This window comes from Alosa pseudoharengus, unplaced genomic scaffold (genome assembly GCF_046254945.1).
Source record: "Alosa pseudoharengus isolate Yale_2024_CS ecotype anadromous, Long Island Sound unplaced genomic scaffold, YU_APseudo_1.1 YU_APseudo_1.1_scf_2, whole genome shotgun sequence".
NCBI classification, from domain to species: Eukaryota; Metazoa; Chordata; class Actinopteri; order Clupeiformes; family Clupeidae; genus Alosa; species Alosa pseudoharengus.
Window position 1 is genome coordinate 7,323,313 of NW_027468663.1, and position 15,884 is coordinate 7,339,196.

Consider the following 15,884-nt stretch of genomic DNA (forward strand, 5'->3'; position numbering starts at 1 on the left):
CATTTAAAACTAATTAGTGAAGGGCCCAGGCGATGTCTAATGGCAGTCCAGCGAGATGCTCGTCTTCTCTCTCTCTCCCCCCCCCCCCTCCCTCCCTTCCTTTTATTTCACCCCAGCTTTGCTTATCCAGCAAGCCACTGCTTCAAATTCTCAAAGACACAATTATGGCTGCTGGTGGTGCAGCAGCCGCCCTTAATGGGATCCTGGCCTCGCCCCCATCGGGGAACGGCGAGGGCTTTAATCCTGAACTCTTTGAAAAAAAGTTGTTGCAGCATGGCAGGCGTCTGGCGAGCCCCTCCCCAAACCCCCCTGGAGACTCCCCTGGACTCACTAAAGACATAATGTTGAATGTGAAGTCCTTAATTTTAAGTTGACTCCCGGAGCCAGGATTTCCTTAGTGGGCGACTGGAGCTGATTGCTGTGGAGGCGCAGGGAGAGCGAGTTAAGTTTCCGGTGACCTCTTACAGCTGCCGCTCGGCTTTCTGATTGTTTGTCGTCGTCTCGGCACAGGCCCGGAGGGGCAGTGTACTTCTCCCTGGGCAGACTACAGGCTGGAGGTTGTAAACCCTGTGTGATCACCCATGCAATGCATCTGAAGCGGTCAAATCCTCTAGGTTATTCAGGAAGAAAAAGACGACCAAATCCTACCCAGCATGTTTGGAAGTGTTAAATCTCATTCTCAACGCCATTCTAGAGGGATTTTTTTATGTCATTAAATCAAATGTAGGCCTCTCTCCTTTGACTCTACCTTTATGTTTTTAAAAGAGCAAAATATAGTGCAGAGGAATGCTAAGGCTTGGATGCTTGTGAACTTTCAGAAGTTCAATCTGGATAATCCCCCTGTAACAGGGGTTATCTGATCCATCTCTGCGGCAGACGAACAGAGGCTTATGTTTGGCTGGCTGAGACTGGGTCCGGGTCGCCTGTTTTGAAGCGCTCGTGGGGAGAGTAGTTGTTGCTCATAATCAGTTGTGATGTGCCGCGGGACACACTCTATCTCACCCATCACACACTCAGCCTCGTCATTAATTCAGAAAATAATGGCTTCTCCGGAGGTCATCGGCACAGGAGCAAGGCCTGAGGAGATGTTCTCTCCAAACAAGGAAGCGCCAGACTGTGGGCTGTGCAGCCACACACACACACACACACACACACACACACACAGTCAAATTCAAAGGGACACAGATAAATGCATACAACAAATGTGATTGCATTGCATGTGTAATCACCATGCCTATGTATGGCGGTTCAGTAAACCCACACAATGGTAGACCTCAGGAAACACACGATTGCTCCAGGGTGGTGTTATCAAAATATAATGGAACTCCCATGAATGATGAGGTCTTGTATTTTGGCAGTTGCATTTGTACGTTTATGCATCTTCTTATTGTAGTCGTGTCTGTTCATCCTCTAGAAGTGTCAGATTTATTGTGTGTACAAATATAATCACCTCCTGTCTATTTTTCCTATTTTCTTTTTACAATTGAAGGGAAAGTAACAAATTGGTTATTCTAAATGACTCGCCACTGGCAATATTCCAAAAATTACCACCTCTTGGGGATCCAAAATTATCTGTGTGCCACCTCCTCCTCTCACAATGAACCACTTCAAGGGCACATCTCTCTTCTTTCTCTCTCTCTCTCTCTCTCTCTCTCTCTCTCTCTCTCTCTCTCTCTCTCTCTCTCTTTTTCTCTCTCTCGCTCCCTCTCTCTCAAACACACACACACACATATACACACATATACATGCCTATTCATTATGAATTTCTGCCCAAATGGCCATTTTGTTGTACTTGTTCATGTGGGAAGAAATCGTAGACTGATGCACTGCTATATGTTACAAAAGCGGTGAGACAGAGGAGAGTGTTGTCACCGTGTTGCTCGGGTGTAATGCACTCTGAGGGCTGAAGAGGAGGACGGAGCTAAAGAGCAGCTCAGGACTGACTCCTCTCGCCTCCACCTCAGTCTTTCAGCCTCTTGTTCTCACTGGCCGCCAGGAGGGGGCAACGTTGCCCCAAACGTAGCTCATTGGTATCACTTACCATTTACTCTCTGTTGTCCAAGGGATTGACAACCTGTGTCTGGATAACACTGTGAAAACATGCACCAGGCTCTGACATGTTTTCCTCTCAGTGTGTGCTCTCACACAGAGCCCTGGAGACCCCCGGAAAACACTCCGAATTTGTCTCAGGGAGTCAGACGAATTCCAGCCGCAACGAGAGACACGGAGACAAGAAGAAATAAAGAGAACGAAAGAAAGAAAGAGAGGGAGGAGAGAGAGAAAAAAATCAACAGCATGGCTATGTCCTCAAGCCATGGCCAAGCTGTCAAAGTGCGTTGAGTCACACGAGACCCTGCTCTCACCCGACACTGTCCCTTCTCCACCCATCACATGTCTGCAAAGGTCTGCTCCATTATCTCACTTGCGCTGATGCCCTGGCCTTGCTGTCCAAGCCGGAGTGGCAAAACACACGTCACTTAAGAGCCTTGTCCTGTCCTGCCGCCCATCCTGTCCTGCACACCCGCACTTCATTTATTTATGGCCTCACTACTCAAGGTGTGGTGGAGGCCAGTCAGTAAGATTGTGAGTTATATGGAGATGGAGCTGGACCTTAAATAGTAGCTATACTGTTCACAGTGATACATGGCTATGCCAGGGGTCAGTGATGCCTGTGGAGTCTCAATACGACTGACAGCATTTTTCCTTTTACCAACTGTTTTATGTGAATCTGCAACTAGAAATAGTTTAGTGAACATAAAAAAGAGTTAATCCTTACCTGCTTATCAATAATGTTTTGAAGGTGATTTTGACTTTTCTCATTCTTTTTTCATGGAGTTTTATGGTTTGAATTGTGTTACCGGCACTAGTTCGGCTGTGACAGGGGGCTGATGGATGACTCTCTAAATTGTACTGTACACAATGACAAATATCTGAAATCATTGCACAGGAGGTCTGTATCTCTACCCAGTTCTACGGTGTCAATAATCTTCAAGTAAAACGCTGACATTTTGAAATGGATATGAAAAATGGCATTCATAAGCTTCGTGGTAATTTGATTCCATAAGACTGTTGCTCCTCCAAGAATCACTGTTTATATAGTCAGTAGAGTCCAGAGGCATGGGTTTCAAGTGATCCTCACAAGCTGCTGTTCTTGCTTTTGAGAGAGAGAGAAAGAGAGCAAAAAGAGACTGTCTTCCGCAGACAGAATGAGTATAAGGCAAAAAAAAAGAGAACGAGTTCGAGAAGACAGACAGGGTTATGGAGGCCATAACCCATGATGCTTTGGGGCAGAGGCATTCGGCCCCAGGGTGTGCTGCTCCCCCAGAGGCAGTGGCAGAAGCCAGTCACACACATCACATAGCATTACACAGGATGGGGTTACATGGAAATGTCAGCTGGCCATACAAGGAGGAACCAGCGGTCCATAGGATAATTCAATCGCCCAGGGGTTGTGCCATCGTGCATTCCCACGAATCCTTGCTTTCTTCCCACACCCTCATTTCATTGTTTCTTTTTCTGTCTGTTTTGTACTATTTTATTCTCATTTCATTATTTATGTGTTCATTAGTCTGGGGGGTGAGCTCAGAGACAATGATACTCAAAACCTCAAAAGCAGCATGCATGTATTCATTAATATTCTACATGTGTTGAAACGAAAGAGTAAGCCTTATACTGCAGGTGTTCTTATGCTAAACATACAAAATAACCATGGTTTGTGTGTCTGTGTAACAGAGACTGCCTGTATATGTGTTTATGTGCATGTTCACATCTATGTACGTGTGTGTGTGTGTGTGTGTGTGTGTGTGTGTGTGTGTGTGTGTGTGTATGTGTGTGTGTGTGTGTGTGTTTTGTCAGTGTGCATGTAGATATGACTGTCTCTGACAGGACAGGGTATTTTGCCCACAGCAACTGCTAACCCCAAGCTAAAAAGTGACACATGAACACTCTTGACTTGTGTCATCAACTCTGCAAACACATACACACACACACACACACACACACACACACACACACACACACACACACACACACACACACAGAGATACACAGATACTCACACACACACACACACACACACACACACATGCTAAAACATACAAACTCAGACCAATCACTTTCTACACACAGAGAGATTCTTTGCTTTCTAAAGTCACTAGCAGTGTTGTTTCTTTAGTTAAAGGCAATTGCCCTTTCACTAATGTGAAACGGGCAAAGGCAGCAGAAGGGTTACATGTATTAGCCTGTTAAGTAGATAAACAAAGACACGGCTTGTCCTGCCTAAGCAGTTACTTCTTTTTGAAGACTAAGGCAAGGAAGGAAAAAAAAACGTTAGGAGAAACACTTTGATCAGTGGCATCAACAGTCTCTGCAAACTTGTTAAGCTGTATGTAAATTTGGGCTGATAGTGAAAAAAAAGTTGCCAGAATGGCATGAATCCATTGTGCTGCGATGATCAAAATAAAAGAGGGCTTCATGAGCTGCAAGGCATGAAAGTCACAGACAAGAGATTTTTTTTCCTCCGTCTTTTTTTTCATACAAAGATGATAGGATGCAGAGAGGAACAGTAGGCAAGGAAAATGAAAGATACGACGCAATGCATGGCCTGGAAAGATCCTGCACCATATTAGTCAAATAGATTGAAAATTCCAATACAGTGTGAACTATAACTACCCATTCTTGCATTCTGACTTTGATGAAAACATTGGAGCATATTTTTTATTCTCTGTGTGAAAATATCATTTTAGTTAGAAGTGCTCTTGGGAATCTAATCACAATGAAATATTAGAATTTCTCAAACACATACCATGTATGTAAATATCGGCGTGGAACATTTATGTATGGAATATTATGCTACATCCGTCCTGGTGAACTGCTTTTGAATGACAGTGCTTTATCAATTATATGGGTCCTATGGGAACCGTTTCTTCAAACTGTTAGTTCTTTTATATATGAAATATCTCTGTTAATCTCAGTGACATGGCAGCAGCATTATTCAATATATCTGTTGATCGTATAATTGTTTTCAGCAAAATTGGTTTAAAAGCTAACCTTAATCCACCTGAGCAGACCCTTCCCCCATGATCCACTCAAGAAATTGTCATATTGAAACATTTAGTGTAGCTAAACTATAAGCAATGGCAATCAAATGCAGAACTGACTCACTAGCCTACCATGGATCTGACTCACTAGCCTACCATGGATCTGACTCACTAGCCTACCATTGCAGTGTTGGGAGGGTTACTTTCAAAACGTATTCCGTTACAGAATACAGAATACATGCCCACAAATGTAATCTGTAACGTATTCCGTTACGTTACTCAATCTGAGTAACGTATTCTGAATACTTAGATTACTTCCGCATTGAATTGGATTTTATAAGTGTAGGAATGCGGCCATCAAATCCTGCTTAGGCCTACTAAACAGGCCTATTCTGGTGTGTTCTTCTGTTCCAAATGGCTGAAGTGTTAGGCCCACATAGGAGAATGTAAAGTCAACTAAGCTACCTGATACAACTTTAAAATAGCAAGGTGACCACTAAAACTACTGTACAGCAGGCGACTAGGCTAATTAAAACAAACTAAATAAATAGGCTACTTTAAGGGCGTAGCCAGAACATATATTAGTGCCTGTGAGATTTTTGCGGTGGCATCAACCCCGTACAAGTGAGGGGCGCATATGACAGGTGGAACGCAAATGACCTGTAAATGTAAACACTATCTAGGCTACTGTATATCAGTGCTCTCAAAATGAACGTGATTGCGTAATGACAATCAAAAACCGCACGTTAAAATATGCTAGCCTACTCGCAAGAATAATTCTTCAGAGGCTCCACCATATAATTTATTTTAAAACGTAGGCTAGATCTAATTAGAAAAAAAAATAATCCATAAAGCTATTTTAAGTTAGAATAAAAAACTTAGAATGCAGTGCCTATTTTAGAGATTGGTTTAATTGTAGGCCTAGGTCTAAATCAACACGTGAACTATAGGCTCTGTTAATTGATTAGCAAACTGTGTAACCGATTGGCCGAAGTAGCCTGAGCTATTAATACTTGGGAAAATATCCTTTGAACAGACATCAGGAACCGCGATCAGTGAGGAACAGGAGTTACCTCCACTTACTTTACTCCTAATTTGCTGTGCAAACAGTCATTTCAGGGTCTCCGATGACGCGTCCATAATGCGCGCTGGCTGCGTTTTGAGGCTAGTGCAAGACGGCGGGGCTTGGATTTAAACATGGAAATCATAGATTGCTTTTAGGAGCTTCTGAGTTGCCTTTATTTATTTAGAGAGTGAATAAACTTATGAAACAGAGAAGTATCGTCATGTAATCCATTGGTTTCAACAATGTAACTGTATTCTAAATACCAACTATTTAACTTGTAACTGTATCGGAATACAGTTACTCATAATTTGTATTCTGAATACGTAACGCCGGTACATGTATTCCGTTACTCCCCAACACTGCCTACCATGGATCTGACTCACTAGCCTACCATGGATCTGACTCACTAGCCTACCATGGATCTCATTACCGTTTTCACTTCTGTGTGACTTCTGGTTTAGGGGTAATAAACCAAGTTAATATTATGAGCTAAATGTCACTGCCAAAACAGCCAGTGTTCCTATTCCCATTGAAATTCCCCTCAGGTTGGGCCCTCTGTGTTAGTGTTGCCGATGGCGACACTAGCCTCGTTAGCCCCAAATTCTTTAGTGGTCCCTCCTCAGCTCCAGCACCACACACACACACACACACACACACACACACAGGTGGACACCTGGCACTAGAACAACTAAAAAAGACTGAGCTATTCTGTATCCCTCTCTCTTCTCCTCCGTCCTCCCTCTCCCTGTGGAGGTGACACAGCAAGATGAATTGGTGCTGTCACCAGTGCTCTTGTTACCTGTCAGCTTTAAAAACAACAGAGAAAAGTGAGACGGAGAGAGAGAAAGAGAGAGAGAGAAACTAAAAAAAGTAAGATCAGTTTCAGAGGGCACCTAACGTGGGAGAGAACGGGAGAGATGGTCACCACCAAAAACATTATTATTCACGCCCGCCACACCACACACGTCTTTGAGAAGTTCTGAATTCCAACACTTTCACTCAACTGTGAGCAATGGTACTCGTCAGCCTTAGACACCTTATTATCCCAACCCAACACACAGACAGGCACCTCTCCAGTAAGCCTAGAAATACCTCTCTGAATAACACTGGAGCAGACTTGGCTTCGATCAGAGGTGCCCGACCCCAAACACTCCCCTGGCACCCTCCCCCCCCCCCCCAGACACTCCCCTGCGGTGCTGCTCCTACCCCAGTCCTCACCTGCAGACCGTCTCATGTCCTTGGAGTGTCTCGCCGGTCGCCACACACAAAGCAGAGGGAGACTGGCCTGTGGCACTGCTCTCCAGCTGAGGGTCGCCTCTCCACAGAGGACACAAAGAGAGGCAGGCGGCGGGGGCGGAGGGCGACAGGTGAGGCAACGCCTGATAAAAGAGGAGACACAGGACCCTCAGCGAGCAGACTGGAGACATCTGTGCCAAAGGTGTCCCTGCTCAGCTCACTGTAAATATTCATTGTCTCCTCACCCTCTCTTATGTGATGACTATCTTTACAGTGAGCACATTCATCATTTACCTCTGAGTTTAGTCTGCAGAATCGGGGCAGTGTAAACTGTTGCAAAGTGATCTGTATCACATTCTTCACCTGGCTCATTGCCTATTTACTGATGTGTATTATAACAGAATTACTGTCCAAGCTCAAGCACGAGAGTTTTTTAATAACAAAGTCTTTTAGCATGATGGAATCATTGGTTCCTGTTGGTACCTGTTTTCTAATCCATCTTTCTGTCTGCAGTACTTCCTGGACGATGTTGTAAATCTCCCTTTTTCCCAAGGATTTCCAAGCAATCATTTTTTGAGAGTTGATTTTAGGCTGCTACGCTTTGATAGTCCCTCCTGGACCAAGGATGGAGGTGGGATCCAGCCTGGAACACCCCAAAATCTCCCACTATACTGGGCTGGCGTTAACCACAAGCCCAGTCTGTGCAGCCATGGGAACCAGCGGTTTAGAGCAGGCCAACCCTGAGAGTCACATGACTGCAGGTCCAGCTGTGGACCCCCTGGCAATAGTGCCACTGGCCCTCTGTACTGAAGTAAAGCCATAGACATGCCTTCTGCTGCTCTCAGGAGGAACAATATGGGGGTTTCTGTCCCTGGGTCATGCTTAGAGGAACACTAGTGACATTTTGTTTTCATGTGTCCGCCATTTGTTTTGGAACCTTGTCCAGTTTCTGCTGTTATTATGCTATTAATATTTAGTTTGAACACAGCCCCTAAGGGCAAAGGGACTCCTCCATCAGTTGTGATGACAGAGGCCTATCAGGGGGCTCAATTGTCTTCTGTTGCCATTCCTGTTCTGTTAAGAGGTGTTAGATTGTGAAATAACTTGTGGAGGACTGACTGTGCTTATTCAAATGTTATTTAAAGAAATTATATTATTAGTTGACGTCATCGTTGGCCAAGTGGATATTTTGGAAAAAGCAGATGTATTTCTTAAATTACACAAAAAGTTGAATCATGGACAGTGATCACTGTCAGACCAATCACAAGTCGAGTAATTATTCCAAAACTCCATATCTACATATCTGAGTGTGAACAGGTATTTTCACAAAAGAAGAACTGACTTCATACAACAGTATACAGTCACATAATATAATTTAGCAGGGCACCCTGACTTACCCAGAGTTACTTGGAGTTCAGGTAACCCAGAAAAAGGAAATAAAACAGCTGTTGTTGAGATCTCACCTGTTTCTCCTAAAACTATTAAGGAATACAAAAACATGGCCAAAATATCATACCGATGTTAAATTGAGCTCAGGGAGAAATAAAAAAGACAAAGGAGATATCTCATTGCAAATGTTCCTTTTTTCTATTGGAAGGTATGGATTCTCTCAGTAAATGTGCACCCTTCACTTTATTGTTATGTGCACCTTGTTAAACCAGTGGAGCTACAGCGACACAGCCATCTGCAGGTGACTGCAACCCTGGACCCAACCCTGCAATCACTAATCCTCTTGCTATGCTAATTCTGTGCAATCGGGCAGTTGCTATGACAAGGTCATATATCACTTCCTCAAAGCAAGTTGCCTATTGCACTAAACTGACATTAGAAGAGAGGATCTTGACATTTTCAAATATTCTATTGGTTTGAATATCTCTTTGTAACTGTAAAAGTGCACACATTTTTTACCATGCTTAGAACGCTGCTAACTTTGTGTTCTCAGGTTTCAGATTTCAAATATATCTTTTTGTTACGGATCTTTGTCTGCACTGTAGCTATGGTCTTTGTCCTGGCTGAGTGAGACCTTGCGCTGAACGGAGACTGGGAGAAAGTGCTTACGTTCACCGCTGTGGGCTATGGAGTGTATTAATGTAATGTCGACGATCTTTGAAGTTGTGACTTTATGAGACAAAAGCTAATTTCCTTCCCTTTGTTCATTATCGCCAGTGACTTCCAGCGGTGAAGAAAGCCCGCTGTGATAATTATTCTCTTTATGAGTCGCCTCCAAAGTGCATTATGGATTTTACCAAGAGCCTTCCCAGGTAAAAACAAAGGTTGTTCAAATGTCTCCTTCTCTCTGTCCATTTATTTGCACACACAACTGAAGTGGAGTCTCATATATACCACAGCTTGAGATTAATCATGGACATCATCCTGACATTAGTGTCTGGGGAATGTCATTGCCCACATCACATCCCAAAAATAATGAGTGTTTTGTGTCAGCTGTGTAGGGCTACTCTACCAGCACAGGCTAAAGACCTGAAGACCTCCCCTGAAAGAGAAGCTAGGTAAGCCTACCTCCCCCATTTCCCACTCAGCCTGCCTGCTTTGTTTGTGCACATTTTACTGTGTGCGTAGCCCGCGGCGATGGTGGTGGCAGTGGGGGGTCAAGGTTTGCCCTGCTAACACACACCATTTCCCTGCGTGCGGTGCCTAAGGGAGGAGCACTCAGGGCCCAAGGCAAGGGCAAGCCCAGGCAGCACACACAACATGGCCGCCACCTCCAAATGCAAAACAGCAGACAGGCGGGGGTGACTTTCCACTTTCTCTTTTCCTTCTCTTTCTCCCTATATTTATTTTTCTCTTCCTTTTTCCCCTTCCATCCATCCTTCCATCCTTTCTTGTTTTCTTGCTTGCTTTCTTTCTTTTTCTTTCTATCTTCTTCTTACATTCTTATCTCTGCTTCTTTCTTATATAGCACACACATGCACACACACTCACTCGCACACAGTCTCCTTCCCTGCCCCGATTTGTATCTCTTAGTCCTTTCCAATTGCATCGCTTAGCATGGTTTCATGTAGAGGGTGAGTTATATATTTCTATTAGGGCCAAGCAACAAAAGGCATGCTCATTTGTCTCCCCTCTCTATGACTGCTAATGCTGTGAGTCTGATCCTGACCCTGGCTTGGAGGTAGTGCTGGATTTTCAGTTGTAAATGGAAAAGGCCTGGGGGCCTTTTCATTTTCTGGGCCCAGCCGTTCCCTTCATGGTGTCAGAGCCCTTGTGCTCACAGAGTTCATGTTTAGCCCCAGGACTTCTTTTTATTTTGTTTTATCTCATAGCTTAGTCTAGTTGTTGCCTCGACTCCCACAGGACTCCTGCATAGCAACAGCCGAGATCAACAAAATAAGTTTGTTTGCGTTGGCTGCGCCCGCATGTTGTCGACTCCTCCATTTCTCAGTCTCCATTTCCTGTCTCCCCTTGCCCAGGGGAGAGGGAGACCTCTAATTGGAGCTTGTTCTAATTGAGCCTAATACTGGAGCGAACCAGAGTCGAAGCCTCTGGCTAATGTAGGATAGAAGCAAACCTAAGCACCAAAAGTTGGTCTCTCTCTCTCTCTCACTCTCTCTTTCTATCACACACTGCACACATACACACACACAAACACAAACACACACACACACACACACACATACAAACACACCTACACTTTTATTTTTCCCTCTCTTTCTCTCTCTCACTCTCTCCTTTTGTGTTGTGTGTGTGTGCCCATATATGCCTCCCTCCCCATCTGAATGTGCTAACATGCTAAAGTGCCACAGCCTATGACCATTTGCTGAAGGCTCAAGGCCTTGATCTTGTCAGCAATCAGGCCACATTTTTGCATCAGCCAAGCCCTTGTACAGTTGCATTGTTCAGCCATGGGTATGTTCTGTCAGTGTCCACAGGGCACATACTTCAGTGTAGATTAAATGCATAAATTGCCTACTTAAAAAAAGGCTTTGCCCAAACAGATGGATTTCTAAACACATTCCCTTCGCCTCACAATCCTTTCATATGAGGAGACTAACACACACACACACACACACACACACACACAAAAATGGGAATAGATATAAAGTGAAACTCGGTGAACAGATGCTGCAGTTTGGATGGCCACAGATGCAACAAAGAGATGGAAATGGAGCAGTGTTGTTTGCCAGCGGGTGAGAGCGGGAATGACTATTCCATCCCCTCCAGCTAGGGCTGTGGAAACGAGGTGGAGGAGAGTATCTACTTTCTCTGATTTAATAACGCCAATGTCTCTCTTAGGTACAGAATGAAGGTAGATTTGCCTGTATGTGTGAAGAGTGGCCACGTGCATCATTTGAAATCTTTCGTGTGGGTTTTTCCCCAACTGCTTACATCTCTCTCTCTCTCTCTCTCTCTCTCTCTCAACCGCAAAGCATTATTCATCTTTTCAATTATTTACCAAATCCATGATACCCACTGTACTTGAATATATCTGAACACTCTTTTAATGTTGATTGTAAATAATGGGCATAAGACCGTAAGCAATTTTGTGTATTGGTATTCTAAACAGAAGGGCACTGATTATAGTCACAATCTATGTTTTCAATAATTTAGCAAATTATATACCATGGTATGAATTACTATTTTCAGCAGTAAATGGCATTATAGTTATACTTACAGTATCTTTGAAATGAAATGGCTTGACAACATATAGTGCAGGGTATAATTTAAAAAGGAAATCCATTTGGTTTGGGTGGTCTTTTTGAGCTCTTGCAAACTCTAACTTTCCATTGATCATGTGTGCTACTCCCAAGAAAAAGTATCTTCCACCACCCCTCCCCTCCTCCCTCTGTTTTTGCATTTTGTTGCCATTCTTTTGAGTTGCCCTGAAGGTCCAATGGCAGTTTGGCCTGGAGGCATCCCCCAGTGGCCTGACAAAGGAATATGAGGTGGGTTGGAACACATACACCCTTATTCTGAGCTCTGTCTGAAAGAAAGAGGGCACACACAACAGCCCCGGGGGGGAAACACTCCCTGCTTAAGTCCCGAGCCTGGGGGAGAGGCCTGCAGGCAAGGCCTGGATCATGCAGCGCCCAGAGCATGGAAAGACCTGGAAACAAAGATGGAGTCAAGCCTTCTTTGTGCTTGTTGTGTGCATTTCAAAGAATGCGATGGCTGCCAAACGGATGCATGTAAGTATATGCTATGCTATGTTTAATGTTTGGATTGGATTTGTTAAGATTCTGGAGGGGAAAAAAATCATATTTTTGTAATTTCTGGAGTCAAGGGTTACACTGTAATGTGATGCCTGTTAGGTAAGGTAAAATATGCGCAGTGAGGCTGATATAAAGTATCAATGCCCCCCCCCCCCACACACACACACACCTCCCCCCGCCCCTCAAGGTTTTTGCAATCTTACTATTCTGGCCAAAGTCTGCCGATCAAACCCTTCAGGCGTCTCCCTCACACTTATCACCCAAACCCATACTTCGCACATTGCCTCGATACTTCATGGCTTGACAGGGTTTATGCGCGTTATAAGCACCAAAACACACACACACACACACACTGACAGAATATATATATATATATATATATATATATATATATATATATATATATATATATATAAACGCACACATGCACCAATACAGACAGTTACAAAAACATACAACACACAAACACACACACACACACAAACACACTTGCAGGCTAAGAGCCTGGAGTGCCAGTGGGTGTTGTTTTGTGGTGAGGGGTTTTCACCCTCTGGTTCGCCTCCATGCTCTAAGAGGTGAGAGGGCGATGATAATTGAACTCTTTCTCTCTGGCACTTTTAACAAATGTATTGAAAAGAGAGAATCGAAACAGCCATTAATGAGATTTTGCACCCGAGGCCACGCCTGTGGTCATCATTCTTCTTATTATTTTTATAATCAAATGTATTACTATGTTTACTTTCAAATATTCTCCCTCTCTCCCCCTCCCCTCCTCCCTTCTTCCCTGTTTTTCATTCGTTCATGGTGTGTAATCCCCAGAAGCGAAATCTGTGCGTTGATTACATGATGGATGACTTCTTGGTAGGGCATCGTTTCAGCTTCAAATCTGCGACCAAGCCTCAGTGAACTTACAAAGGCAAATTGAATGGGCTGAGAAACAAAGACAGCTTGGCTCTGGAACGTGTAGGGTGCATAACACCTATGCTGAGCAACAGAGAAAGTTTTTTTGTTGTTGTTGCCAAACATACTGCCTTGCGGGTAGTACTTTTCCGTTACTGCCTCCTCAGACTTGTTTATTCATTTCTTTCCTTGTTGTCCGTCTGTGCTGATGGGCTAAGTGACTCGCTCTGGGGCTGGGTACGCAGGCTCTGTTGGGTGTAGGAGTGGCTGGGTACGCAGGCTCTGTTGGGTGTAGGAGTGGCTGTCACTGGGAGAGGGCAGGCGGGTGGGCGGACGGGAGGCAGAGGCGTGGGGGGGGGGGGGGAGGTGCGGTGAGTTCTCCCCCCCAGGGATATGCCCTCATTTAGGCTACTGCGCCCTCAGGCGATTTTCCATCGCTCTGAGAGAGGCTGACCTCCTCTTCAACCCTGACTGTGCTGGCCACCGCACACACACACTCACACAGACACACACACACACACTCACACACAAAACTACTGAGCTGTCCCTCTGTCACTACTCACGCATTTCATAGGCTGATCATGTGACCTACATAGCCCATCATGTTCACCTCTCCCGCTTTCATCATTTACATAGAGCATCAAGTTGTTGTCCTTACCAAAGGGGCAACACGTAAGCTCAACACTGACAGAAAGTTTGTAAGTCTTGGGTACACTTCCATTAGACAAGGTGGTCTTCCAATACATTGTGAAGTGTGACAGCAGCACATGGATAAGGCTATGAGGCTTTAAGGCTATAAGGCATGAATAAAGCTACATAAAGAACACACCAACGTTTTGGGAAATAAGTTCCCTTTTAGCTTTGGGCTAGCTATAGATTTTTACAAAAAGAAAACATGATGTCATTAGACCCACTATCACATTCCCTGTTTAATTGTCTGCCTGGTTGCTTTGATACAGGGTGTGGCTTCATTTGCCTTCAGGTAAGTAGGGCAAGGAGCTTACCTGAAGGCAAATGAAGCCACACCCTGTATCAAAGCAAGTAGGGCAAGGAGCTTGGTGCAGAACCACCTTTGTTCAAACTATTTTTGTCAAACACTATTCCTATCAAGAAACAGACGCTGAAACGACTTACGTATTAGGATAATGTTTAAAAATGTTTGTTGTGCTGGACCACTAGTGTTCCCAAGCTTCAGTCGGTGGATGGTAGACATTAGGTTTGTTCGTCTTTATGCAGATCTGTGCAGATCTGACTTGATGTGATGCATGCTGGGTTGAACACATTGCATACTGGGATGGACGCAATGCTTACTGGTTTGAAATCCTGTCCGACTTCTGTCAGCCGGGGAGGGATCAGTCGATCTTAAACAAGCCTATTAGGCTTGAGTCAGACTCAGTCGATCTTAAACAAGCCTTCAGATCTTCAGCCGGGAGGAGCTACAACAGAGGGCAGCTCATCCCGGACAGACAGGCTACAGTCTGCCTGACGTGACTCGTGGGAGATATCGCGGAATTTTGTTTGCAATAAATACAGCAGAACTTTCATTCTTACTCATTAAAATGAGCATGATGACTGACGAAATAAATTCGTATGATGTAGTTTAAATAAACCACTGTTGTCATACAGTTAACAGGCCTGCATTGTAGCACATACATTCAATATCAAGTGTTTCCCCTATATGTGTGTCTATCTATTTAGCCAACAGCAGAAAATAACAGAATATCCAAACGTTTTCAGTAGGCTAGCCTACCATTGTTGCAGAAATCACATATAAGAAGGTATCCCTTCGATTTCTGTTCATTTTCGCATATTCCAACATAAGGAAGCAGCATGAGACTCCTGTCAAAATCGTCATGAGGAGATTCCTCCCAAATGGCCCTATCACGTCTTTGAACTGACGTCATGAGGGCGTGTTTTAGCTCGTGCAGCTCGTGGAAGGCAACTGCAAGATCTGTCTGCAGGCTAAGACTCCCGCAATATTTTAAGGTCATGTGACATGGTGCCACGGTGGTAAGTCCCTCCCCGGCTGACAGAAGTCGGACAGAATTTCTAACCAGTAAGCAATGCGCCCATCCCAGTATGCATTGTGTTCAACCCAGCATGCATCACATCAAGTCAGATCTGCACAGATCTGCCTCAAGTCGAACACGCCTATTATGTTGATTCACATCGAATTACATGCAATACAATTCTTGTATTTGAAACGTGGTTTACGAATGCCCAGAGCTGTATATTGGGCGCTACGAATGTCTATCAAATGTGTCTGTACGTAGCTCATAACCGCTTCAGTGTGTTGTCATCGTCTTGCTGTCCCCCCTCCATTCTGTGATTGGTTACTTCGTTGAGGTGAAAACGAAGTCCATGGAATCCAGGCTGCCTAGCAGCGTGAATAAAATCACGCACAAGGCAGCATGGGAAAACCCAGGCTAGACCCAGCATAGAAAAGCTTGGAATGTTAAAGTGCAAGTTCGGTAT